Here is a 27,644-nt window from a genome sequence, read left to right as displayed (position 1 = left end):
GACCATTGTCTACTAGATGGCCCTGTAAGGGCTTGCTACAACCCTCATCTGAACAAAGCAAGAAGTTGGTCATGCTTGGTTTTCTTCACTTTTCTCTCTCAGCCATAGCTGAACAGGTCAGTGATTAGTCCTGGGCCCAAAAGCAGCCAGCCATTTTACAGGCCTCGAGGAACCTGTGAAACCAACAGGCATGAGAGTTTTGCCCAGCACAGGCTTTCCATCCTTCATGGTTACTTCCTGACCCGGTCAGAATTTCTGTTAGTGCTGCAAGAATGAATCAGGCACAGTGTAAACAGGAAGAGTTGGTAGGATAGCAGAGTCCCAAAAGAACCCGTGAATTAAAAAGCCTTAAAGTAGAGAGACAGTGGTGAAAGTGAAGATGGGAGAAGAAACTAACAGAAACCCCCCTAAGCTGTTAGAGGCAGAGAGACCGAGTGATAGCTTGACCAGCTGTGCCATTGAATCATTAGAGCTGGTCTCAGACTTTGGTAGCTTCATCTTGTGTCCTGAACCGTGAGGCCAGATGCCCCCATTTATCTTTATGATAAATTCATCACCTCAAGTAACCAAAGGATGACTGTCAACCTGGATAAGCTTCATACATTTGACTGACTGTATAATCTTAAGCCATTTTTCTTCCCTAATTGGCTTTCCCTCTGCATCTTTCTACTCCTGTCTCATTAAGGATAGTGCTTGGCTATCAGTGCTATCTACTCTTCCAACATATTTATGTCTCCTGTGTCTACAAAATAGTTAACAGTCTCAGGACTAAAAGTTTTGCTTGTTCCTTCTTTTTATGCTGCTGCGTTTCTCAGTTGGGTGTTTTCAACAATGATCTGAAATTTAAATTAGCAGCTTGCTTTCTTTTTTGTCTTTTTAAAGCAGAATCTAACTCTTTGTGCCAAATGTAATCATTTACTTAATGCAGTTATTTAGCAATCTCTCTGACTGGTTTTTAAGAATTTGGGGTTGTCTTTGTTAAATTCTCTTACAAGTTTTGATCAATTATTTATATTTGGGAATTTCTGGTTTTCCTAACCTTGTAGTGAGAGGTGTGTTTTAAAGCAAAATAGACGTGTTGCCAAAGGCTGTGACCAATTTGTATCCCTTGGGATATATACCCAATGTTTGCAAATGCATTTGCTTGTTTTTGCCTAGAAATGCAGACTGACCTGGCAGCTTTCTGGCGTTCTATTTATACCCTTACTCTTGCTCTCATCCAGAATTTACTGTGTCAGGTTAGTGGTGCTGAAAGATTCTCAAAATGTGAGTCTACTGTCTGGGGAAAAACATTCGGGTAAGAGGCTACTCTAGCAAATGGGAAACAGACCAAATGCTTTTAAAATTGCAATTTTATTCTGTTTTTCTTCCATCTATTCCATGGATAGTATTTGAATATCACATGCTAGGCACTGAACTAGGTACTAGGGAAATAGAAATTAAAATCCAGTCCCTCGTTTCATTTACCATGGAGGCCAGGAGGTACAGATTTTAGCTTGTGAAGGGTACGTGCTGTGGAGGTGCCAGTGTAAGTGTCACATGCAGGCAGTTCAGATGGCTGGTGATATTTGTAGACAAGGGTTGGAAGATAACACTAGCAGATGATTTATGAAGTTAAGAGATTTCAATTTTATCCTCAAAGATTGGGACTGCCTAGCTCAGTTCTGGCATGTTGTAATTACTTGGCAAATACCAAACTCAGGGACCACACACTTGAGTACTTAGTGAACAGCTCCAGTCTGAGAATTAAGGTTTTTAATTTAAAATTTTTGTCCATGTTAAATCTATGCTAGAATTTTTGTGTCATAAAAAAAAATGACATAGCACAAATCTGTATCCAAGAGTATTGTAAAATTAAATTGACTTCAGTTTCTTTCTTCATGTTTGGATGATAGAGTCAGTTTATAATTATTGATATTTGCAAAATTGCATCTCTCTCTCTCTCTTTTTTTTTTTAATTACAGAATAGCCCAGCTCATCTGCACTATGATGAGGACCATGGGTTCTGAAGTTAGGCAGAGCTGGGATACTTCACAGCACGTGTATGGCCTCGGGCAAGTTCATTAGACTCCCTAAGCCTCACCTGTAAAATGAGGTGTGGAGCTGCTGCTGCTGGAGCCTAAAGTGGTTCTTGTGAGTATAAAATTAGAAAATGTCCGTGTACTGGGCATAGTCCTGCCCCACCAACCTCCTGTGCAATAAAACATCAATTTATTTGTCCTCAAACTAAATCCAGCATTGAGCATTTACTGAAAAGATTATTGAGAATATAGTATGTTATGTTTGGAAGAGCCTGTCTTCCCTAGAGTGACACAAAATCCCAGGGGGGATTCACCTAGTACTTGGAAAATACAGAACTGGCCCAGTCCTTATTCTCTGGTGGTAGCTATTCCTCCATTCTGATGCTCCTGCCTGGCCAGTGTGTCCTGTGTCTATTTGGGCATGTATGCTCTAGCCAGCTCAGAGATGCTCCCCACAGAGGTCCTCCCCGACCCTGACCCCAGGCTAAGCCTCAAGGTCCTCATCTCTGCTTCAGGGTTTCTGCTATCAGTGCCCATCTCCTTCCACAGATGCCCCACAGCTGTGGGCCATTGCACATCTGCAGCCTGTCTTGGGGATGTGCCCCTCTTCCAGTAATCGGCACCCCCTCATTTTCCATTAGATGATCTGAATCCACGAGACTTCTGAGCCAAAGCCTGGTTGAGTTGTCATCCTGCGAGCCTTGAGAACTACTGTTTTCTGTTCAGAAGTTCCAAAGATAATGATACCCTTGCAGGGGAGGGACTTGAACTCAAAATAGATTTGTGAGACTGTGTTCTTAGAATAGTGGAGGGGAGGAGAAGGCAATGGCAGTCCACTCCAGTACTCTTGCCTGGAAAATCCCGTGGACGGAGGAGCTTGGTAGGCTGCAGCCCATGGGGCCGCACACAGTCGGACATGACTGAAGCGACTTAGCAGCAGCAGCAGCATGCAGTTACAAGCATAATGTAGATGGATCCTAAACTACATATCATGTGTAATTCATAAATGAGATTGTGCTTACATAAAGAAATGATCCTCTTAAGTGTAGAATTAATGGACTTTTTAGATATGCAGATGACACCATCCTTATGGCAGAAAGTGAAGAGGAACTAAAAAGCCTCTTGATGAAAGTGAAAGAGGAGAGTGAAAAAGTTGGCTTAAAGCTCAACATTCAGAAAACGAAGATCATGGCATCTGGTCCCATCACTTCATGGGAAATAGATGGGGAAACAGTGTCAGACTTTTATTTTTTGGGGCTCCAAAATCACTGCAGATGGTGATTGCAGCCATAAAATTAAAAGACGCTTACTCCTTGGAAGGAAAGTTATGGCCAACCTAGATAGCATATTCAAAAGCAGAGACATTACTTTGCCAACAAAGGTTCCTCTAGTCAAGGCTATGGTTTTTCCTGTGGTCATGTACGGATATGAAAGTTGGACTGTGAAGAAGGCTGAGCGCCGAAGAATTGATGCTTTTGAACTGTGGTGTTGGAGAAGACTCTTGAGAGTCCCTTGGACTGCAAGGAGATGCAACTAGTCCATTCTAAAGGAGATCAGTCCTGGGTGTTCATTGGAAGGACTGATGCTAAAGCTGAAACTCCAAAACTTTGGCCACCTCAAGTGAAGAGTTGACTCATTGGAAAAGACTCTGATGCTGGGAGGGATTGGGAGCAGGATGAGAAGGGGACAACAGAGGATGAGATGGCTGGATGGCATCACCGACTCAATGGACTTGAATTTGGGTGAACTCCGGGAGTTGGTGATGGACAGGGAGGCTTGGCATGCTGCAATTCATGGGGTCACAAAGAGTCGGACACAACTGAGCGACTGAACTGACACAATATCCTTTCTGTGTTGGTGCTTGTATTTAAGACTGTAAATGTCATCAGCTTTTGCACAGTTAATGTCTCTATTAGACTCTTTAAAAAAGTTTCTTCTATGGTTAATAAAATGTAAAGACTGCAAAAAGAAAAGAACAGTGGAGGGGAAGACATCACTCTTTTTTTTTTTTTAAGTCTTTTCCAGCATCAGATATTCCAAAGAATCCTGCCACTTAAGAAAAGTGTTTAGTTTGGTACCTGACATACAGTCATGTCACAATAATTGTTAAATATTAGCATTATTATTTTTATTAGCATCCTTTTCAGGTAATAAACAAAGATTCAGTGATCTCCATAAATTAATTATCCAATTGGAAAATGAGCTAGAGAAACTGAAGCTGTCTAGAAAAAAGTCTAAATTGTTAAAGAGATGAAAAGTCAGGCTTTGGGAGAAAGCACTTGGACTCAATATGGAAATGGAAAAAAAAAAAAATGGAAGGTCACATTTGTCTTTGGGCATGTGATGGCTTACAGTGAAGTCCCTAATCAGCTGCTCTTCATTCACCTCAGAATTTAAAGCAACAGGTAGTACTTGGATTGTATTGTGGGACTTTAGTTCGTTATACACATACAAAGTATGAAACAAAAAGCATCGTATTCAACACTGAATGTTAGTAGAAACTGGGGCTACCCCAACTCTAGAGACACTTTAGGCAGTTATGGGGTTCACCTGCTTGGAAATAGGAACTGGTTTAATTGGTGCATTGAATCCTCCTCTTATCAGTGTAGAACGATACCATGTAGAGTACATTGTCATTCAGTAGGTGATCCAGAAAATCGTATTTTCTCATCTGCAATGGAAGATTTTTTCATCTCAGTTGCATATGAAGGAGATATGGCATAGGAGGAAGGTCTTGCTCTGAGTATCAGGAACCTAGATTTTTATCTTTCCTTTTAGGCTGATTTCCTTGGTGACCTACAGTAGCCATTTACTCTCTATCTGAATAAAGATTGGACAGAATTAAAATAACTTGGTCTGTTCCCATTGAACTTTACCATTCTGAGACTTTTTTCTTTATATTTTCTCTCTCTACTCCTAATTGTTTAGTTTGCCCTTACTTTTTCTATCTTCTTTAAGCATCTTATTAAAAGCATCATAATAGAATGTAACATCTTTGTGTGTGTAGGTTATAAGAAACAAAGTCTTTCTTTTATATCTTCCCAAACATCTAATGTAGATCTTTGAACATAAGCTTCTCACTGCTGCTGCTGCTAAGTCACTTCAGTCGTGTGCGACTCTGTGCGACCCCATAGACGGCAGCCCACCAGGCTCCCCCGTCCCTGGGATTCTCCAGGCAAGAACACTGGAGCGGGTTGCCATTTCCTTCTCCAATGCATGAAAGTGAAAAGTGAAAGTGAAGTCGCTCAGTTGTGTCCAACTCTTGGCGACCCCATGGACTGCAGCCTATCAGGCTCCTCCATCCATGGAGATGTACTCTTTCCAGGCAAGAGTACTGGAGTGGGGTGCCATTGCCTTCTCCGAAGCTTCTCACTGAGGGGAAGATACAGAGGGAGTAGCAGAGGGAGACCATAAGGTTTACTTAAGAGTGTGGTGTCTTCATGAGCGTCTCAAGCTTGGCTGACTATTAGAATGATGTGGACCATTAGGAAAACTGATGTATTTGTTCCACTCCCAGCGATTCTGAGAAGAGGATTTTTTAACTCTGCCCACTATTACCAGTTACTCTTGGGGAACCAGAATTGTGATTATTAAAATGTTGGTCTTCATTATCAGAAACATTTAGACAGTGTTGAAGACATTGCCAGTGGATTCATGATTTCAGAGGCTAGAAGAAATGTGTTTGCTATGTTGACAACTGAAAATTTTGTGCCCTAAATAATGTGCCATTGTTTTCTCTTTTTTATTTATTAGTTTCCTGGCGCTTCTCATACCTGGAGACCCTGTTAATCCTCTTTAGCTGCTGACAGCACCTATGAGTAATATTGCTCCTGCCTCAGGGCTTAAAGATTGTTGATATGTTCAAACAGAATATGTCAGCTAAGTGTTGTTGGTGATGTTTAGCCTGTCTCTGCTTCCCAGAGTGCTCATCTGTGGTACAGAGGTACAGCAGGTCTTTTAGGTACTTTGTTTCAAGAGGATATTTAAAGAGGAAAGCACAGTAATTTATTGCAGACATTGAACTGATCTAAACTACTCATCAGATGTAATCTTTAAATCAGCATGAGGATTACCTTCCTTACTTTGTCACAGATTCTTTAGGGTCAGCTAGGCCCCAGGAGTTGCCTCCATCTCAGTTGATAAAAGATTGAATAATCTAGATCTGCCATTGAAAAGTGTGGTTCAGGGCATTTAGGAGATTACCAAGACTCTTTCATGGATCTGCAAGACAATGGATCTTTCATGAATGAGTGAAAAATCCATCCAAGTGTAATATGGATCAATGTATTTTAATGTAGCAGCATAAAATATGTAAAATGTGGTTTCAGATTCCACCCAGTGATGTTACCTTTAAATAATCTATGTACACTTGAACTTGTATTCTGTTATTGTTTGGTAGTGAAAAGTGAAAGGCGCTCAGTCGTGTCCAACTCTTGGCGACCCCATGGACCATACAGTCCATGGAATTCTCCAGGCCAGAATACTGGAGTGGGTAGCCTTTCCCTTCTTCAGGGGATCTTCCCAACCCAGGGATCGAACCCAGGTCTCCCACATTGCAGACAGATTCTTTACCAGCTGAGCCTAGATTGTGTGATAAATATTAGGTCAAATTGGTTGATTGTGTTGTTCAAGTTTTCTGTTTACTTACAAATTCTCTACTTTCTCTATCAGTGATGGAGGAAGGGGTGTTGAAATCTTCAAATGTAATTTTTTTTTTAGTATTGATTTATTCGGCTGTGCCTTCATCATAGCATGCAGGATCTTTAGTTGTGGCATTCAAACTCTTAGGTGCAGCATGTGGGATCTAGTTCTGTGACCAGAGATTGAACTCAGGTCCTCTTCACTGTTAGCACAGAGTCTTAGCCATTGGATGGCTAGGGAGGTCCTCCAAATATAATTGTTATTCAAGAGAATAACAGTTCTCTTTTTATTTCTGTCAGTTTTTGCTTCGTTTATTTTTATTTTCTCTTATTAGGTACATACATATGTGTTTAGCCTTGTTATGAACTTACAATAAATTGATCTCTTTATCATTATGAAATGACCCTCTTTATCCCTATTAATATTCTCTATTCCGAGATCTACTTTGTTTGATATTAATATATAGCCACTTTGGCTTTCTTTTGGTTAATATTAGCATGGCATATATTATCACATCCTTTTACTTTCAGCCAGTTTGTATTTTCATTTTTAAAGTGAGTTTTTTTTGCATCCGGGATGTATTTAGGTCTTGCTTTATTATCCAGTCTCCTAATCTCTCTTTTAAAAAATTTTTAATTTATTTTCAACTGTGTTGGGTATTTGTTGCTGCATGGACTTTTTTCTAGTTGTGGCGAGCGGGGGCCTCTCTCTAGTTGTGTTGTGCAAGCTTCTCATTGTGGTGGCTTCTCTTGTTGCTGAGCACAGGTTCTAGGGTGTGTGAGCTTCAGTAGTTGCAGCGTGAGGGCTCAGAAGTTCTGGTTCCCAGAAGCCAGAGCACAGACTCAGTAGTTGTGGCGTACAGGCTTAGTTGCTCCACAGCAAGTGGGATATTTCCAGATCAAGGATCAAACCCGTGTCTGCTACATTGGCAGGTGGATTCTTTTACCACTGAGCTACCAGTGAAGCCCTATCTCTGTCTTTTAATTGGGAAGTTTAGACCATCTACATAAAATGTTATTATTGATATGGTTGGATTTAAGTCTGCCATGTTGACATTTGTTTTCTATTTGTTCCATCAGTTTCTTGTTTTATGTTTTTTCTGCCTGCTTTTGGGTTGAGCATTTTTTATGATACTTTTTATCATTTTTGTTGGCTTATAGCTATTTATTTTGTTTCAGTGGTTGCCTTAGGGTTTGTAATATGCATCTTAAACTTGCCATATTCTACTTTCAATTGGTGTTACATCACTTCACATATAGCAGAAGAATTCTATAATAATATACTTTCATTTCTTCCTTCTGAAAATTCATGTTGTGTCATACATTTTGTTTCCATATGTTATAAATTCCACAGTACATTGTAGTTGTTTTTACTTTGAATAATTGGCTGTCTTTTAAATGTATTTAAACAATATAAAGAAATATTTATATTTATTGACATAATTACCAGTTCTGATCTGTTTTATCCCTTTGTGTAAATCTAGATTTCCTATCCCTTGAAGGATTTCCTTTAGTATTTATTTTAGTGTAAATCTGCTGGTGACAGATTCCTTTAGCTTTTGTATGTCTGAAACAGTTTTTATTTTGCCTTTGTTTTCGGACAACTAGTTTTAAGCAATTTGTTTTTGAAGTGACTTGGTTTGGCTTTGTTTGTGTTTCCTGTTCTTGGAACTGATTAAGATTCTTAGATCTAATGGGCTTATTAATTTTATCAAATTTGATTTCAATAAAATCTTGGCCATTATTTCTTTAATTGTTTTCTGCCCCTCATCTGCTTTAGGGATTCCAAATACATGTATATGAGGCTACTTAGAGTTTTCCCAAGTATCACTGGTGTTCTGTTCACTTTTTTTCAGCTTTTTGTCTCTGTGTTTCATTTTGTATGGTTTCAATCATGATAGCAAGTTTACTGATCTTTTCTTTCTCCACATCTAATCTGCCATTATATATTTTTTCCTGTTTCTTAGATGATTCATGCAGGATGGTAAATCTGATTGCTGTTTTTCCCATCTATTTTGGAAGCAGAAATCCCATCCATTCTCTAGAAGCCACATATTAAAGAGATTTCCAAAGATTCAAAACAATTCTACACTTTAAGCTATTTTTTGTTTGTTATAGAAAATGTTTTTTATAAAAATCTTTAGATTAACATGTGATTGATTTATCATCATTACCTTCAAATAAATTAACAAGTGTTTAAACTTTTTCTGTTTTAATTTTGAACATGGTAAATAATGATAGATACAAGCCATGCAAGCAAAAAGTCTTTGAATTTGTCAGTAATTTTTAAGAGTGTAAGGGCTTCCTTAGTAGCTCAGTTAGTAAAGAATCTGCCTGCAATGCAGGAGACCCCAGTTCGATTTGTGGGTTGGGAAGATCTGCTGGAGAAGGGATAGGCTACCCACTCCAGTATTCTTGGGCTTCCCTGGTAGTGGCTCAACTGGTAAAGAATCCACCTGCAGTGCGGGGGACCTGGGTTCGATCCCTGGGTTGGGAATATCCCCTGGAGATATTCCACTCCAGTATTCTGGCCTGGAGAATTTCATGGACTGTATAGTCCATGGGGTCGTAAAGAGTCGGACACGACTGAGGGACTTTCACTTCACTTTAAGAGTGTAAAGTGATTCTGAGACAAAAATAATCTGAGAACATGTGATGTACATGTCTGAAGTAGTTAGTGGATTGCTTGAACCTACAAGTTGGGTAACCCTGGTGCTGAGGAGGGCATGGGTATAAACATGAGAAGACCCGTAAGCAGATAGAACAACAAAAACAAACACAAGTTAAGTCACGTAGCTCCCAAAAGACTCAGGGTAATGTAGATTTTTCACTTTTCAGCTGCTGTATAGACATTTGTAAGGCCCACTTATCCCTCCTGCCCTTAGGATTTTTGAGACAGTACTAAAACTAAATTCCATCTTTTTTTTTTTTTTTTCCTTTAAGGAGGAAAAAGAAACAGGAAGGGAAAATAAAACACTATGGTAGACTTAGAAGGGAGACATTTTGAGAGCCCAGGGTCCTTTTGGAGTCCAGAAATTACATTGCTATGACAAAGGATCTTACTGTTTACAGCGCTCATGGGGAGGCCAGCAGATTGTGTGTCTGAGGTGTAGAAAAGGAATCTCTAGTTTTGTGACTCTGTGGGTATTTTCAGTATGCTGGTAGTTGATTGGCACACACTGGAGAATGAGGGCCTTCCCTCACCTTACTGTCCAATCTGGGCAGCACCTCTCTGGGACTTATTATAGTTTATCTGCAGTTACAAAGTTGGAGTCAGAAGCCTTTTTAGGTCTTCGTCTAAGTTATAGAAACCTGCATCAAACTAGCTTAAGCACAAAAGAGCATTTATTAACTCGTGTAACTGGGAAACCAGGCTGAGCTAGTGCTGGCTTGGATCAGTTGGATCCAAGTGTTCAAACTGCCATAGTGGCTTCACTCTAAGTTCTCTTCCCTCTTCTTATTTCTTCCCATTTTCTGCCCATTCTCTCTACTTACCTCTGTTTACTTTGTTCTCCATTCAGCTACAGAATAGCCATCAGAAGCTCTAAGCTCATATGGACCTTTGAGCTCATGAGCTCAGAGGTGGAAACAAAGATGTACTCTCAGCAGTCACAAACCAATCCTTTGGAGACTCATTGACTTGACTTGGGCCACATGCCTGTCTTCAACCAATGACCTTAGACAGAGCTAAGGAGAAACTTGGTTAACCAGACTGGGTCATATGCCCACTACTTTGGCAGGGAGTGGTGGATCAATTGGTATTGGTATCCCATCAGAACTACCTGGAATAAGACAGAGGCAGCTCAGTGACTGGAATGGTGCTGGGCAGACTGCAGCCTGCATCCTGCATCTTCAGAGTGTCGTGAAGTGAAGCAGACTGTGCTTATTAGGTGTTTATGAATTAAAAAGAAATACAATCATGTGGCTATTACAGCACTGTTGAGAATTTGGAATTTTCTTCTGGGTACCCTAATTCTCTTCTTAGGAACAGTTTCCTCTTTGCCTGTTGCTTTTCAGCCTTTTACTAACTTTTGTTACATCAGAAACAGAGTCGGCTGCACCTAGAGCATTCCTACTCAATGATTTTCCTTCCTGGGCCAACACTGGGCCAACACATTCATGCTTCTTTTCAAATTTAAATCTTTTCTACTTGAATATTTTCTTTAACCCTGATGTGTAACAGACATGTATAGTCAGAGTTGGTATTAAAAGTGTACAGATCAATAAAAAGGCAAAGAGGATGATCTCTTAATACAGAATCCTCATCAGATTTAATGTTTAGTTGAGTAATCACCTCCAGCCTCTTTGGGAGTACAAACACACAGAGTGAACACATAGGTGAAGCATTATGCACACTGCCAGAATGTTTATTATATAAGACATTCTGTTTTTTCTGAAGCGGCAGCCTTTATAAAAAGCTCTTTCTACCAATCCACTTTAGAATCTCATTCCTATGTTTTTAAGCCTAGAAGAACTGAACAAAAATGTAGAGTCTGAATTTGTGCACTCATACAAATAAGATCCACAGGGTCACAAAGAGGTGAACACGAGTGAGTGAACAACAACAACAAAAAATAAGATTAACAGTGTCATTTGAGTTACGTTTCGGAATGTAGCTTATCACCTACGTGTTATATTTAGATTGGTACTATCACAATGAAAAGGCAACACGCCAGGTGGTTATTACATTCTAGAATATTCAAGCAAAGAAATTTGCATTTGGAATTAAATATAAGGCCTTGATCTTTCACAAGATCCAGCCAAACTCACAGTTCAATAAGAGACAAGAATCTGGCATTCACTTGTGTTTAAATGGGTGGGTTGCTGGAAGACATGCTACAAAAAGTTATTGGAAGTTGTCTCTGAAGACGAAAATATGTGTGATATTAATTTCTTTACTGTCCAAGTGTTTTTGCAATGAGCACATACCACTTTCACGTTAAAACATACTATAGATATAAAGAACAAGTAAAGGCTATTAATTCAGATCTTTGATATAGCAAGAGAGTCAACTACTGTCGCTTGCATTTTAATGGAGACTCAAAGACAAGTAGAAAAGTGGGATAGCTTTATAGTGGAAAAAAGGGAAGGCCTTGGCTGTGCTGTGACTGGAAGCTGTTTGCATGAGGAAGCCATAGGTGGTCTAAGCTAAGCTAAGGTCACTTCAGTCGTGTCTGACTCTGCGACCCCATAGACGGCAGCCCACCAGGCTCCCCCGTCCCTGGGATTCTCCAGGCAAGAACACTGGAGCGGGTTGCCATTTCCTTCTCCAGTGCATGAAAGTGGAAAGTGAAAGTGAAGTCGCTCAGTCGTGTCTGACTCTTAGCGACCCCATGGACTGCAGCCCACCAGGCTCCTCTGCCCATGGGATTTTCCAGGCAAGAGTACCAGAGTGGGGTGCCATTGCCTTCTCCAATAGGTGATCTAACTAGAAGCCTAAAACAGGGTATTTTATGGTGTATGTATTTGGCTTTCTCTGACTGGTCCTAAATTGGAAGTGGGGATACAAATTAGAGAAGCTAACAGTTGTTAGTCAAGTCCTTGTCAGTTTGAGCAAGTTATTATAAAAGTTATTGTTTGGCTTCTTGGATTATTATTAGAGATAGCAATATAGTCTCCTGCAAGGAGACTTCCAGGGCTGATTATTGTATACAGTATAAGACGGTTGGTTTCCTGGGCAAATTTCTGCAAGTTATGGGTCAGAGTTCTGTTTTTATACATTGTCTCTTTGTATATTCAGTCTCTCACCGGGTGGCCCTAACTGCCCTTCTCACTGACTGCCTTTTCTCTTTCATCCATTATTAGTTCACACTGAGTCTGTCAATATCAGGTCCTCAAATAGCTAAAATAAGTTTTACAAAGGCATGTTTTAGATTGGTGTGATATGGTGATTTATAATAAGAAATGTATGTTTGGTCTTCATCCAGCACATAGGTCTATAAAAAAGAATTATTTATTTGGTTGTGCTGGGTCTTAGTTGTGGCACACAGGATCCTTTAGTTGGGGCATGTGGATCTAGTTCCCTGACCAAGGATCGAACCGGGGCCCCTATGTTTGGCACATGGAGTCCTACCACTTTATAGGGAAGTCCCATAGCACATAGCTCTTAAACCTTTGGAGTTTCTTAGGTATTGAGAGCCACTGGGGAAACAGTGGAAACAGTGGCTGACTTAATTTTGGGGGGCTCCAAAATCACTGCAGATGATGATTGCAGCCATGAAATTAAAAGACGTTTACTCCTTGGAAGGAAAGTTTTAACCAACCTAGCAGCATATTAAAAAGCAGCGACATTACTTTGTCAACAAAGGTCCGTCTAGTCAAGGCTATGGTTTTTCCAGTAGTCATGTATGGATGTGAGAGTTGGACTATAAAGAAAGCTGAGTGCAGACAAATTGATGCTTTTGAACTGTGGTGTTGGAGAAGACTCTTGAGAGTCCCTTGGACTGCAAGGAGATTCAACCAGTCCGTCCTAAAGGAGATCAGTCCTGGGTGTTCATTGGAAGGACTGATGTTGAAGCTGAAACTCCAGTACTTTGGCCACCTGATGCGAAGAGCTGACTCATTTGAAAAGACCCTGATGCTGGGAAAGATTGAGGGCAGGAGGAGAAGGGGATGATAGAGGATGAGATGGTTGGATGGCATCACTGACTCAATGGACGTGGGTTTGGGTGAACTCCAGGAGTTGGTGATGGACAGGGAGGCGTGGTGTGCTGCGGTTCATGGGGTTGCAGAGTCGGACCCAACTGAGTGACTGAATTGAACTGAACTGAGAGCCATAGATTATCTTTGCTATGTTAATGAGATGACTTTTTTTTTTTAACAAAAATAATTGTTAAAAATTGCATCTGTGCTGAATTGTGAAAGTTCTTAGAATACACCAAATTATGTTTAAGCAGGATACACCTACTGAATGAGACCCACTGACCCACGACACTCAGGAAACTCTTTGGCTTGAACCCCAGTCTGGGCACTCTGATTCTGCCCTAATTCTGGGGAGTCCCAGTGTGGTCTGGCATGTGTACCCACCTCAGAACCCTTTGTTGTGCCATTAGGGCTGCAGGAGAAGCTGTCTGACAAGCACCATAAGGCCTCTTAGGACAACCCAGAGGAAGTTTTGGAGCTTAAGTTCAGGTCTTCAGTTGCCAAGATTTATGACTGTGTTGCAAAGAAGAGACACTTCCCCCAACTTCTGAGAGTAAGCTCCGAAGTGCAGAGGGAGCATGTATATCCCTTTCAGTGGGGAGGGAGAGACATAGGCACACTGCCCTGAGAGTAGGCCTTCACTCCCAGGCCCTCCCTTCAAGCATTACCTGGTCTGCACTCACAGCGTATCAGCAAGACCACTGGCTCATCTCTTCTGAGTAAGCCCAGGTGTCTGCCCCCACACACAAACCCGTTGGTGAAGAGTGCAGTGTCGTCGTGTCAAATCTCTGACCCAGTCTCTGGGAACTGCTCCTTCTGACTCACCACTTGTTAAAGAACAAAGTCACAATTAGAAGCCTCAGAGATACCTGACCACCATCCGGTAGCTCCAGGCCCAGGTTAAGACTGAGAATGGGTCTTCAAGGTGGTAGGCTTGATGTGAGTCCTGGCTCTCAGCCAGCAGCAGTGAGATCTTGAGGCAGAACTTCCCCTCAGATGATTTTCTCATGTAGAAATAGTTGGATAGTTTATTTTAGAAAGCTTACCAGAAATAAGATGGGGTGAAATGTTGACAATAGAAATTGCTTAATAAGTGATAGTTCTCATTAATGCCAAATCATATTTACAAAATAAATTCAGTCCCCATCTAGCAGTTTTTATCAGACTCAAAACCCCATTCTTTAAGTTTCCCATCGAATCTTTTAGTAAAACCAGAAACTATCTGTTGCTCATCTCTAAACCAACTATAAATTGTCTTTATTATGCTTCAATTAACGTTGCACAACCTGAAACAGCTTCAGTTCTGTTCAGTTCAGTTGCTCAGTCATGTCCAACTCTTTGCTACCCCATGAATTGCAGCATGTCAGGCCTCCCTGTCCATCACCAACTCCTGGAGTTCACTCAGACTCACGTCCATCGAGTTGGTGATGCCATCCAGCCATCTCATCCTCTGTCGTCCCCTTTTCCTCCTGCCCCCAATCCCTCCCAGCATCAGAGTCTTTTCCAGTGAGTCAACTCTTCGCATGAGGTGGCCAAAGTACTGGAGTTTCAGCTTTAGCATCATTCCTTCCAAAGAAATCCCAGGACTGATCTCCTTCAGAATGGACTGGTAGGATCTCCTTGTAGTCCAAGGGACTCTCAAGAGTCTTCTCCAACACCACAGTTCAAAAGCATCAATTCTTCCATGCTCAGCCTTCTTCACAGTCCAACTCTCACATCCGTACATGACCACAGGAAAAACCATAGCCTTGACTAGACGGACCTTTGTTGGCAAAGTAATGTCTCTGCTTTTTAATATGCTCTCTAGGTTGGTCATAACATTCCTTCCAAGGAGTAAGGGGCTCTTAATTTCATGGCTGCAATCACCATCTGCAGTGATTTTGGAGCCCAGAAAAATAAAGTCAGACACTGTTTCCACTGTTTCCCCATCTATTCGCCATGAAGTGATGGGACCATATGCCATGATCTTCGTTTTCTGAATGTTGAGCTTTAAGCCAACTTTTTCACTCTCCTCTTTCACTTTCATCAAGAGGCTTTTTAGTTCCTCTTCACTTTCTGCCATAAGGGTGGTGTCATCTGCATACCTGAGGTTATTGATATTTCTTCCGGCAATCTTGATTCCAGCTTGTGCTTCTTCCAGTCCAGCGTTCCTCATGATGTACTCTGCATATAAGTGAAATATGCAGGGTGACAATATACAGCCTTGACATACTCCTTTTCCTATTTGGAACCAGTCTGTTGTTCCATGTCCAGTTCTAACTGTTGCTTCCTGACCTGCATACAGGTTTTCCAAGAGGCAGGTCAGGTGGTCTGGTATTCCCATCTCTTTCAGAATTTTCCACAGTTTATTGTGATCCACCCAGTCAAAGGTTTTGGCATAGTCAATAAAGCAGAAATAGATGTTTTCCTGGAATTCTCCTGCTTTTTCGATGATCCAGCAGATGTTGGCAATTTGGTCTCTGGTTCCTCTGCCTTTTCTAAAACCAGCTTGAACGTCTGGAAGTTCACGGTTCACGTATTGCTGAAGCCTGGCTTGGAGAATTTTGAGCGTTACTTTACTAGCGTGTGAGATGAGTGCTTCCATCTTTCAGATTCCCGGGATGACCTTTGTCAGCTTTGGGAAGCTTAGGCCTGTTATTCATAGGAAGTGCTATAACAGGGCAGACTGTCATTGCTAGTGTTCAAAATGTATCAGATTTTTGGGGGGTTTGTTTGTTTTAATGAGAAAAGAGAAAGCAACTCTACTGAGTCTACTAATTCTATAATGGAAGTTCTCACTTTTTTGTATATTCTTATGTATATAAGTTAATTTTGATATTTTGCTTTTCTCTCTTAATAAAACTGTCATTGACAAAGTTACTGGTCACCAAATCAGTGTGTTTCTCTAATAGGGTAAAACATGTAAGATATGATAGAAGTCTATGAGCATCTGGTCTTACTAAATATAATGTGGGCCTCAGTGGATTGGAGCAAAGAAAGCATACACATTATGTATACTCTTATTTTCCACATGGATAAGGAAATGGCTACATTCTTTTTTTCCAAAATGATAAGTCACCCAGTAATTTCTTCTTAGCAATCTGATGTTCAGTGTTTTATTGAATCTAAGATGTCATCTATTATAAAATATATCATTATTCTGTGTATTACTAGAAAAAGCACTGTGATAGATTGAGAGATGTTAAATGTGAAAATGTGAGTCTTGAAATCAGTCGAAGATGGTACAGCCTTCTATGTTTGATGAGGTCTCTTTTTACATCCTTTGTGTCTGTTTGCTCACAGTAATACTTAAAGATGTTAGTTGACCAGTTTGAGAGAATCAATCACAATTAAAATATATGTTCCACTTTATACAACACAAATACAGCGTTTCACTGCTGGATGCCCTAATCATAACATTTTAAGTACTAATGAAATGAAGCTAGTTTATATTTCTTGAATTGATTAAATAATACAAGGGCTCAGTCATCAGGCAGATAGAGACAGGCATCACTGGGAGGACTGGCTGGGTCTTACAGTGTTCAAAGGGTTTGTAAACAGAAATGCCATTTTGTCATTCCTTCTGTCTTGCGCACTTATTCCTAACAAATCCTTGGGATAATACCAGATTCTCCCCATCCCTGCCTTTTAAAGAACCAGTTATAGAAGAGCCTCAGATTTTGGCTAATACTAATCAGCTCACCCCAGGCAGTTATGATACTTCCCTCAAGAGTATAACAGGCAGAGTTATTTCAGCAAGAGACTTTGCTAGCAGAATGCTAAGAAAAAGCTCGGCAAGGAGAATGGTAGATGGAAAATGTCAGGAGAGAAATTGATTTCTATTTTGAGGATAGTAAAAGCATTACATTTTAATGCATTCAAGTTTGGACTGATTCATAGCCAGTGACCATGCAGGTTAAAGCCAGAGGGTGCACACTCCCACTGAGAGGTAGGGCATTCACACTCTGCCTTTCAGCAGTCAGAGGACAGGAGGTAGGGGCTTGATCTTTGGAAGCCTCAGTTTCCTCATCTCTGCTATTGGACTTAAGGATATCCACACCCGTTTTAGTCTTTGATGCTGTGGTCTAGCCAGAGGTCATCGTTGAGCCCCAAAAGCAGGCGCGGGGTCAACCTCCCTGTGAAAGGAGCTTAGGACTGAGTAATGGTCATGGTACCAAGGACTTTAGGCATCAGATTGGCCCATAGGAGCTGAGATTCTGGGTTCCTGGACCATTCAGACTGAGATTGTTGTTTTGTCTAACTCCCTGATCTCTGTCAAGGTCAGGTCTGTACTCAGCTCAGGAAAGCGGGAGATAAGGGCCAAGCATAGTGGTGGCCATCAGGGCACTGCTGAATAAGGCAGAAAGCAAGGACCTGAAGCATTGTCAGGTCTCCTGGCAGCTTAGAAAACTCTTCTGGAAGAGTTGGCCTACCTGGTAGATAGTAAGTCTGACCATCTGCCTTTTTACCCTTGTCCCTTCTGTCTATAAACCCTTCCCAATGCCCCAGGCATGCAATTAAATACTATTTTTAAAATCAGGTTTTATCTCAGCATCTTATAGGTTATCTCTGCTCCCACAGAGGTGCAGGAAACTCAGCCAACACACTAGTTACACCCCACTTGATAGGGGGCAGCCTAGGGCGCTGAGATGCACAGGGCAGCTGTTTTGTTGGCCCTGCTAGGAGGTTTCAAGATACAGTGCTTATCTCTTAAGTCTCTGAGATTTTTGTTGACGTTTCCCCACAGTATAGAGAGTTCCCTCTATCACAGTGCTGGGGTAAGATGGATTTCTTTCTTTATTTTATTTTAAACCATGCTTATTCAGGCTCTGGGGAATATAGTTCCTGGCACTTCAGAGAAGGTGCCCGTTTGACTCTGAATAAGGCATTTTTCTCTGCAGTTAGAGACTTTGGCTCAAGCAAGACCTTTTCCGAGAAACCATAAGCCCATATTCTGGTATTTCAACATCTCATTCCTCATCCTGCCACCAGTCCTCACTAGGGTTCGTACAGTCCTAGAAATTGAATGGCACCATGAAACACCCAAACTCATTCTTCCACTTTACAGGTTTAAGAAAATGAAGTTAAAAACACACCGCAAAAACTTTTAGTGGAGCTTTACACCTAATATACATGAAGGACCTTTTCCAGAAGGATTAATAACTAGAAGCCACAAATAAAGCACTGAAATAAAATCCCCCCCTTTGAATTATGTATGAAGAAGGCACTGGCACCCCACTCCAGTACTCTTGCCTGGAAAATCCCATGGACGGAGGAGCCTGGAAGGCTGCGGTCCATGGGGTCGCTGAGGGTCAGACATGACTGAGCGACTTAACTTTCACTTTTCACTTTCATGCAATGGAGAAGGAAATGGCAACCCACTCCAGTGTTCTTGCCTGGAGAATCCGAGGGACGGGGGAGCCTGGTGGGCTTCCGTCTATGGGGTTGCAAAGAGTCGGACACAACTGAAGCGACTTAGCTTTGAATTATGTATAAGCAAAGTAAATTAGTAAAATCCAAGTGTACTTTAAGAATAGAGATTTGTGATTTGCTGGGACTGGGGTTTATTTCATTATTGAAAAGTAAGGGGAAAAACAAGTAATAAAATCAGTTGTACTTATTAATAGTATTGATGACAAATGTGCTTCACATTTTTGATGCTCATCTCTCTAATCCATCAGTATGTTGTCTGAGCTGCTCCTGGGTTTAAATTGTCATTAAGAGGAAAGTTGGGCTTCCCAGTGGCCCAGTGGTAAGGAATCTGCCTGCCAACGCAGGAGATGCAAGATGTGGGTTCAGTCTCTGGGTCAGGAACGTCTCCTGGAGAAGGAAATGGCAATCCACTCCAGTATTCTTGCCTGGAAAATTCCATGGATATAGGAGCCTGTTGGGTTACAGTCTATGGGGTTGCAAAGAGTTGGATATGACTGAGCACAGGCACAAAGACAAAACAGGCAAAAGTTATAGAATTTCCCTGGTAGCCCAGTGGTTGAGAATTTGCCAGCCAATGCAGGTGACGCAGGTTTGATCCCTGGTCTGGGAAGATCCCACATGCTGCAGAGCAACTAAGCCCGTGCGCCACAACTGCTGAGCCCACAGGCCACAACTGCTGAAGTCTGTGCGCCTTAGACCCTGTGCTCTGCAACAAGAGGAGCAACCGCAATGAGAAGCCTGAACCTGAGCACCACAACTAGAGTAGCCCCTGCTCTCCACAGCTGAAGAAAGCCCACGTGTTGCAGTGAAGACCCAGCATAGCCAAAAATCAATCAATCATTTTTTTTTTTTTAAGAGGTATCTCATTTGATGGGGTTGATTGTCTCTTGAGCTGAGGAGATGGAACATGAAGGTCTAATTTTTCTTTATTCTATTTGTTCATTCATTCATTTGTTCATCATGAAGCCCCTTCACTGCCTGGTACTGAGGAAGGACATTAACACAAAAACAGCTCCTACTCTTCAGGGCCTTCAGTATTGAAGAATCATGCCTCTTGTCATATGTTTTCTTCATCAGATGACTATGGGAGATGTTTAACTAGTGGTTCTGTTTAAATTTCAAAGGAAAGTCACTGCTTCCTGTCACAGTAATCAGGAATAAATCCATGGAGAACAGTGGTTTGAACTGGGTTTTCAAGGATAAGTGAGATTTTGACAGGTGGAAATGGATAGGACAGAGGTACTTCAGGGGAGTGGGGAGAATGGGCTAAGTGTCAGGGAGATTCCAGTAGTATTTATTCAGGAAGAGAGTCCTTTGGAATAAGATGAGAAGAGTAGTGTGGAGGCCCTTGAATAAAGAACAGAGTTATTCTGAAGAAGTTTGGGGGCACGGAAGCCCTAGTTTCTTTTCTATCCTTGAAACTTCCTGTAGGAATTGTTCTCTGCATTTCAGTTGATGAGCTCGGTTCATGAAAATCTAGGGGGCTTGCTGTTGGATCCTCGCCCTTCCACATTTGCTGCTGTTGATGAACTCAGGAAACTTCCACTGTCAGAGTGGAGTCAGAGCAGCCAGAGTGACCCTAGCGGAAGGCTTCCCATGTGGAGAGGCTTCCTGCATGGTTGAGGTCTGACCACCCGATAACAGTAGTGCTGCTCGTCCATGTGGGCCGACAGTGGAAGAGAAGCCATGTGTAGCTGGATGGAGACACCCCAGATCTTTCTGTGAAGTGAAGGAGTTGAACTTGCTCCTCCCTGGGATGACTTCTTTCCATGCTTTAGTCTCCCCTGAACTGTCATTCTGTCATTTGGTGGAGAGTCCCTGCCTCATTTGGCATGGGTTTTGCAGGTCTCCAGGCTATGGTTTGCTGAGCTCATTTGCTAATATATATATTTTTAAAAAAAGAAATTCTTTTTTGTTTCTCTGGATTGCTTGAATTTTTAAAATTTGAGTAGTTGTTTGAACAGCAAGGTTTGAAATCTCGAGTCATCTTAGAGTCTGTGATTTCACCTCCCTAACCTCATTCCAGATGTTGATCATTGAATCTGCTATCATGTTGGATAATTAAAGGGATGTGGATGTTAGGGAGAGAGCAGGCGGGGAGTAACATGTGACAGGCTTGATGAGTCTTGTGTAGTTCAAGTAAGGTGAGCACAGGATGTTGTTAAAACTCTTAAAGTTCTGGTACTCTGTCTCTGTGCATAGATACTCTAACATTTCAGAGGTTTTGCTGCCCTTTGAAAGTTGTCAAACTCATAACCCGACTATGAGCATTAGCTTGTTTTATCTCAGAATACCTTTATAGAATTAGCCTATTTCATCCAAGGAAACACAGCTAAGAAGATTTTACATGTGCTCTAGGCCACTCACAGATAAGGAGTAGTGCCTGATCAGAATCTCTTGGTTTGCTCTTAACCCTTACACTGTCTTACCTCCCCCGGAGAAGTGTGCAATGACACCTTCTAACTTTGGGTCTGAGGGTTTCTTTTCCTGATTTAAGCAGAACCAAGTCTGTAGAAACTACTTAATCTCTGAAGGTTTGGCTTACTGTGAATTTTCAGCAAAGGAAGGACTTGGGCAGGGTAGCAAGTAAGGGAAGATGATAAGAGAGGAAACACTAACCTTTTTCTGTTCTTGTGTATTATGAAATTTGAACAACTCTTTGAATTTATTTTCTTAATTTTTTTTTTCTGATTTAAAAATATAAAGAAGAAAATGAAAATCGTCCATTATCCCTCAATCAGGAAGAAACACTGTAAATATTTTTTGTGTGCTTTGTTATTTCTGTGCATATACATATGTCTGTATGTAAACAGACTGAGGCTTTAAGTACTGAGCCACTTTGCTTTCGATGGTGAGGTTGCAGAATTAAATTCAGAATAAAACTCAAAAAGCATTTTTGTTAATAGCTATCTGTGCCATTGGTGCTTCCCAGGTGGCACAGTGGTAAAGAATCTGCCTGCCATTGCAGGATACATGGGTTTGATCCCTGGGTCAGGAAGATCCCCTGGAGAAGCAAATGGCAACCTACTCCAGTATTCTTGCCTGGGAAATCCCATGGACAGAGGAGCCTGATGGGCTACAATCCACAGGGTCACAAAGAGTTGGACACGACTGAGCATGCTCATGCCCACATACACATACCTGTGCCATATTTGATGTTTCATTCTTTCTTGTACCACAGGGAAAGATCTTTTCTTTTGCCAGATCTTGCTGACGTATCCCCTGCCTTATCTGTTACAGTCTATCTGTGCCCATTGCTATTTCCATGTACAAGTCTTTTTACCTTTCTTCTTTTCCTTTGCTCCAAAACGGCTCTTATCAAGGTCACCAAAGCTCTGACTGTTGATGACCCCGTGGTGTCCAGTTTATCTATTTGTTTCTTTTTTGCTTGTGCTTTTTGGTACTAAAGAACCATCATGGTCATGGAGAGTTATGCCTAGGTTCTCTTTTAAGAATTCTGTAGTTTTAGTTCTGACATTTGGGTATTTCACAAGGCATTTATTAAGGGGGGTATTTTATAGAATTAGGAGAGTCTGAAGAAATGGCCTATAGCTCGGGCTTCCAGAAACAGCCCTCTAGACCACATTATAGAACTGTGCTGCCAAAGAGCTGCTGTCTTAACCGTGAGCAGGAAGCTGCACCCCTGCAGCTCTAGGGCCTCCCACACCTCTGCCGTGGTCTACTACCCCTCTTCCTGTGAAGCTCAGAGCTTCATCTCCTCGTTGATAAACTGGGAGTGCTGTCTATCTCCAGGCTGTGTTTAGTACATTTCCAACCGGTGTGGCACGGGCACAGACCAGTGATTGTGGATGAGGATTGTAAATCACTTGTTAGGACCAACTCATGCCAACCAGCTGAATATCAGCCCTTTTGACAGTATTGAAAGAATTAAATGAGCTTGGCACAGCAATGGCGTGTGACAAAGGTTCTCCTGATGGTCATGGGTGCATAGAGCTTGCTAGTTTGACTGACATTACTCAAGGTACCGGTGGTCAGACTGAGGTTGGAATTCTTGGAACACCCTCAAGACCTTAGTGAATGCTCTCACAGACATAGAACAGAAACTGGGGATGATGGGGCAAGAGGCTGGCATCGTGGTGTAGCACTCCTGCATCTGGACTGTCCACCTGAGCGCAATGCCTGCACACACGAAAGGGGGCAGAGTGGGGTTTGAGTGGTAAGTCAAGGAGGAGGCTGCTCTGTTTCTCAGCTGTTACTCTAGTGAAACAGGTGGACAAATTTGAGCCTGAGAGGTAAGAGGAGAATAATTTGGAGCATTAGATTTTAGGGTCCCTTCTGCATGATCTTCTGCTACTCTGATAGCTCAGTTGGTAAAGAATCCGCCTGCAATATAGGAGACCTGGGTTCAATCCCTGGTTAGGAAGATCCCCTGGAGAACGGAAAGGCTACCCACTCCAGTATTCTGGCCTGGAGTATTCCATGGACTGCATAGTCCATGGGGTCGCAAAGAGTTGGGACACGACTGAGTGACTTTCACTTTCACTTTCTGCATGATAATGATGGTCATTCAACTGTCCAAGGGAGAGAGAGATGTGGACAGGAATAAACATAGCAGAGACTGGAGTCCAGAACCTTGAAAGCTTGGTGAGGACAGTTAGTGAAGCAATACCTTGTGATTAATCACTTCAAAACATCACCTAAATCAAGTGGGATCATAGTGGACAACAACCATTTAATTTATCTATCAAGGGACATTTGAAGCTCTGAATAGTGTGCTGTGAGGACAACTTGACTTCTAAATCCAGGCAGATGAAGGCCCATTAGCTCCCCAGAGTAGAGGACTTAAGATCTGAGCCAACTCGGCAGAGCTGCTGCACCTGAGTAGATGAGAAAAGACAAAAGGACACGTATCACGGGAAGTGGAGTCACTGAAGGTGGCTTGTTTGTTTTGCGTCTTTTTATTTTTTAAACCTCTTACTTGAGGTCCTAAAAAAGTGATGTTAAGAAAGGCAGTAACTGAATACATGTTATTAGAGGGAATATTGCTATCATGTTTTGTGAGCATACTGGACATGTTATGTAAGCTGCAAGTTATAAAAGCTGTGTGCAAAGAGCAGACTTTAATATTTTAATCAGAAAAAAATGAGGCTTACAATTGAATGTACCTGATGCATATTTAATGAAGAACGTAATCAAGGGATATTGGAGCTGTAAAGGACCTGGCCAGTTGTCTAGTTCAGCCTCCTAATTTGCGCAGATGAGGAATATGCAGAGATGATTTGAAAGTCCTGAGCTTACACAGTCATGAGGAGTGTAACAGGGATTACCACTGGCCACTCCATTCTGTCCAGGCCCATCCACTTAATCGTTAACTGTGCTGAAGGAGCCTTCACTGTAAAACAGACACCTCATGTTTCTGTGCTGCTGCTGAGCAGACTTCAGGGAGGCACCTGGGAGAGGAAGAGGCAGACTGAGCCAGGGTTGCTCAGGAGATCCTGAAAGGCTATGGATTTGGAACCTCCCTCTCTGAGAAAGAATGTCTAGGCTTCAGGCACCTGCCTGCTCACCCTTTGCTTCCACCTGCCCACCCAGGTGGCAACTGAACTTTGAGACGGTCTGGCTTAAGGGGGCGAAGGGATGGGTGCACTGCCAGTGAGTTACAGGGAAGAGTTCTCTCAAATCAGTGCCTTCCTCCTGGTGACCATCGTCATTTCATCATTCAAATGCCCTGCGCCTTTTTCTTGCCTTACTGTCTTCTGAATGGCTTGCCTGTCCTTGCTGTTTTCTTATTCCATATCCCCGTTTTTACCGATTGGGAAGTTAGACCCTCTACTTCTACAGTATTAGTGTTTGTCCTTGAAACTTTAATATGCACACTCATCAGTACAAATGTAATCAATATCTTAATTCCTTTACTATAAAAATAAGGAGACTTGACCACTTTTAACTCAGATCCCCTCTCCTTACTTCCATGCTATTGGTGAGTATTTTAATGTCTTTTTAACCCCTAAGAATTAGACATTGTTATTATTTTACATAGTTAGTTGTTTATATTTACTAACAGATTTATCAGTTTTCTTACTCCAGGTCCTTTCTCAGTCCTGTCTTTTCTTCTGTAGGATACCCTCCTCTTAGGTGCAGGTCCTGTTGGTGGTAAACTCTCTCAGTTTGGGTATTTCATCTGTCTTCTCGAAAGGAGACATAATTCTGTGCTGACAGTTATTTTCTCTCAGCAGAGATTTCCCCACCCTTTCCTGTCCTCCTGTATAGCTGTAGGCAAGTTGACTATTGATCTGATTGTCATTACTTGTGACCAAGATGTCTTTCTTCTCTGGGTGCTTTTGTGATCATCTCTGTTTTTCTTGTTTTGTGGTCATCTCTGTTTTTCTTGTTTTGTGGTTTTACTCTAGCAGGTCTAGGTGGGGATATTTTTTCTTTTCATTTATCTATGTGCTTCTTGTCTATAGTAACATCTCATGAATTTAAAAAGAAAACAAACTGCTATTTCTTTACATTTTCTCTATCATTTCTTTTGAGTCTCCTTCCGTTGAACCTCATTCTCTCTTTCATTTCTCCTTACTTTCTTATTTTCTATTTCCATGCCTCTATGAAATTGTGGGTAATTTCTTTGAATCTCTCTTCCAGTTTACTGCCTTTTTTTTTTTTAACAGTATATCTAGTCTACTGTTTAATCCAGTCATAATTTTTAGTTTTAATATTTTTCCTTTCTAAAATTTTCATATGAATCATTTCAAGTCTTTCTGGTTCTCTGTTTCTTGACCCTTTTCTGATTATATCTTCCTCTTTAAGTATTTTATACATACTAATTTTGTTTCCAGTGTTTCTAACATCTGGGGTTCTTGGAGATGTAAATCTGCTGTGTATTGTTTCTCCTGATTCCCACCCATGTTGTTTTATTTCCTTGTATATTTGATGGGATCATTTTTGATGGAACTTACTTTGTTTCTCCAGAGAATTTGTGCTTCTGCTTAGGCATTAGGTAGTATTACTAACCTGACACCACTTTCACCACTCTATTATAATTTATTTTTATTTTTTAAAATAATTTTTACTTACTTATTTTATTTTTACAGACCCTAAGGGTGAGGGAGAGAGAATAAGGAAAGAGAAGAGACCATTCTATCAGGAACACTGGGCATACTTAGATGGATTCTTCTGGCACCCTAAGAGTTCAGTTCACGCTGTGTGCATTTATCCATTTAAGTAGTAGTGCCCTTAAAGACGCTCAGGGAAGAAGGGTAGAATAGAAAAGTAGCAAATGAAATCTGAAGCTCTTAAATGTTGTGTTGGTTTTTCCTCTTTCTGAGGAATAGAAATACTGTGAGCTGCAAAATAGTGAAGCGAGTGGGTCTGTAGGAATCGCCCCACGTGATCCTGCCGCTTCTTTCAGCAGCTCTTCATGCAGTTTGCTGGGTTCGGATGGTCATGATGAAGCTGCCTGTATACTGTGCCTGCAGCAGATGGAGGGGTGTGAAAGAAGCATGAATGGCAGGGCACCTGTGTGACATGCAGGGCTTTGGGTGTAGTTGTACTGGCCCGAGGAGCCACAGGTTGTTCTAGAGGAGAGGAGAGTCACTGCCAAATGACATGAGGTGTAGGAAGGGGTGTCCATGTGATTAGTAAGAAAATAAGTCATTAGGACGGTACTAAACTCCACCCAGAGGGAGTGCTATTTCCATCTTTAGTGCTCCGCTCCTCCAGGAAGCCTTCTAGGACAGCACCCCTCCCCCACAGACCCCTGAAGACTGAATGGACCAGGTCCCCCAGTGGTTTCTGCTCAGCCTGTCTCCGGATCCTGGTTTTGCCCAGAGGTGAAGGGAGGCCAGGGAGGTACAATAGCTTCAGGAGGAGGAGTTCTGGCAGCCTGAGAAGTGACTGCTGCCTGGCCTGGGACCTGGGTGTGAGTTCCCAGGTGGAGGGGACTAGACCCCACCAGCTCCAGGGTTAAGAGCAGAGAGCAGAGCACCCACATAATTCCACCTGGAATTATGATGGAGACAATCCACATTCTGCTCGGGTTTGCTCTGCTGGGAGGTGAGTTATTTTTCTGTCCTGAAGTCCCACAAAGGGTATACTCCTCTTGAGAGTCCTTGAATCATTGTGAGGGTCCGAGGTTCACTTCCTCACTCTGTATGATCCAAGTTGGTCTGTGGTTCTTTGTGTGATAGAAGCATTGACCTTCAGGAGAAACCAAGCTTGTTTGTTTGGTCTTGTTTTTTGGTTTGTTTTTGGTTTTTTATTTTTCATTTACTGTCTACAGACCTGGTTTTAGCTCACTGCTCCTATTTTGCCCCTTGAACCCATATTTTTGTTTGAGCTCAGCAATACCTTATTTTTCCCAGTTTTATTGTGATATAATTGTCATATAATATTGTATAAGTTTAAGACACAGAATATAATTTGATATATGTATATACTGTGAAATGATTGCCATGCTAAGTTTAAATAACATCCATCACCTTACATAGTTACAGAGGTTTTCTTTCCTTGTGATGAAAACCCTTAAGATTTACTCTCTTAGCAGTATACAAATACTGTATTATATATCTTTCACATATACAATACAGTATTGTTAACTGTAGTCATGTTTTACACCACATCCCCAGAACTTATTTATAACTCAAAGTTTGTGTTTGTACCTTTTGACCACCTTCACCCATTTCTCCCACCCTCAGCCCCTCCCTCTGGCAACTAATAGTCTCTATGTTTCTATGTTCTTTTTAGATTCCATATATCATTGAGATCAAAGAGTATTTGTCTTTTTCTGCCTGCCTGATTTTACTTAGCATAATGCCTTCAAGGTCCATCCTTATTGTCACAAACTGACAGAATTTCCTACTTGTTTTCTTTTAGCCATGCCATGCAGCAGCCAGGATCTTGGTTCCCTAACCAAGGATAGAACCTATGTCCCCTGCTGTGCAAGTGCGTAGTGTTCATCACTAGACTA

General features: G+C 41.6%; 1 protein-coding gene across 5 annotated transcripts in view; it reads left to right on the top strand.

Annotated features, from left to right (window-relative positions):
* Positions 1 to 27,641, top strand: part of PHTF2 (putative homeodomain transcription factor 2) — a 161,664-nt gene extending 134,023 nt beyond the window's left edge. Inside the window, exons 20-21 of one of the 5 annotated variants that reach the window (XR_006553043.2) lie at positions 1,965 to 2,133; positions 27,551 to 27,641. The gene's annotated coding sequence lies outside the window, so the exon portion shown is untranslated. Of the gene's footprint in view, positions 1 to 1,964; positions 3,177 to 27,550 lie in introns of those variants that run through there. The other 4 variants (XR_006553046.2, XR_006553045.2, XR_006553042.2 and 1 more) reach the window with 4 other exon arrangements.
* The last annotated feature ends 3 nt before the right edge of the window (positions 27,642 to 27,644 follow it).

This window comes from Bubalus bubalis, chromosome 8, assembly GCF_019923935.1.
Source record: "Bubalus bubalis isolate 160015118507 breed Murrah chromosome 8, NDDB_SH_1, whole genome shotgun sequence".
NCBI classification, from domain to species: Eukaryota; Metazoa; Chordata; class Mammalia; order Artiodactyla; family Bovidae; genus Bubalus; species Bubalus bubalis.
Note: the sequence above shows the minus strand (reverse complement) of the source record. Positions and strands in the feature narration are given on the sequence as shown.